General features: G+C 34.7%; 1 long non-coding RNA gene across 1 annotated transcript in view; it reads right to left on the bottom strand.

Annotated features, from left to right (window-relative positions):
* Positions 1 to 14: 14 nt before the first annotated feature.
* LOC105807693 overlaps positions 15 to 1,034 on the bottom strand; it is a 1,356-nt gene continuing 336 nt past the window's right edge. The window contains exons 2-3 of the long non-coding RNA XR_001137348.1: positions 897 to 952; positions 15 to 67 (exon numbers count right to left, since the gene is read on the bottom strand). This is a non-coding gene — a long non-coding RNA (uncharacterized LOC105807693). The remainder of the gene's footprint in view (positions 68 to 896; positions 953 to 1,034) is intronic.

The following is a 1,034-nucleotide window of genomic DNA, read 5'->3' on the forward strand; positions in this document are numbered from 1 at the left end:
TCACAAATTCAACGGTCAGAGTTGGCTTCACAAAACCACCTCCAGTTCTTAAAGATAGCTGCTCAGCCTGCATAAAAAACATGCCTTCAATGATTCCAGAGGGGTTCGGTATTCATCACTGAGAAATATGATTTTTTTCTAGTCACAGGCAGTTAGATTTACTTCACTATTTGACAGTATTTTTTCAAATGGTGGGTGTGACCATTAGTGGGTTGTAACCATAAATGTGTTATGAAATCAAATTAATAGGTCACACCCAATCAATGTGCACTTATATGTATGTGTGTATATATATGTACTGTAGAGATACCTCTACACATACACATACACGTACAGCTTATTAAACTTTTGTTAGTTTTCTTTACACGTATACAAGTCTCAAAATATATTTCTGACTACGGATGGCATGTTAAAAATAATGCAATAAGATATATTTTTACTTCAGGAACTGGTGAAGATGGTGTACTTTATGTATGATGGTCACAATCTGCATTATACCATTTTCTGAAGCAGCATCCAGAAAACATACAAAACAGTGACCCATTGTGATTGCTGTATAATTGCCCTTCTTTGTCTTGTTTTTCCCTCTTCCTTGTTAATCAGCTGACAGAGCTGATTAAGAAATCAGAGCTGCTAATTTTTAAGTTAAGAAATATCAATTCTTTGATTCGATGTTTCATTTATGTTATCCTGGCTTGATAAATATTATAATTGCTCTGAAAACCTTGCAAATAATAGCCTGACTTGCAACATTACCTTTGATGATTTCCATTTCCCACTTTTGTCCCTGCCTTTCTCTTTAAGAAATCAGATTAAGCATGGCTTGCTCTATGAGAATATGGACTGGAATTGTCAAATGTGAACATTAGGCACATTTCTCTCAGGAACCTAAATACCTTGCTCATGTAAGAGGTTGATGGTAGGTCTTCCAGCAGAGCGTGAGTGAACATTTCTGTTTAACGACAACAAATTTCCTTTTAAGTACCAATCTGAAAGTATTATTTTTGTTCTACTAAAGTATTTCAGATGAAATA

Source organism: Propithecus coquereli, unplaced genomic scaffold, assembly GCF_000956105.1.
Source record: "Propithecus coquereli isolate 6110/MARCELLA unplaced genomic scaffold, Pcoq_1.0 Scaffold1625, whole genome shotgun sequence".
NCBI classification, from domain to species: Eukaryota; Metazoa; Chordata; class Mammalia; order Primates; family Indriidae; genus Propithecus; species Propithecus coquereli.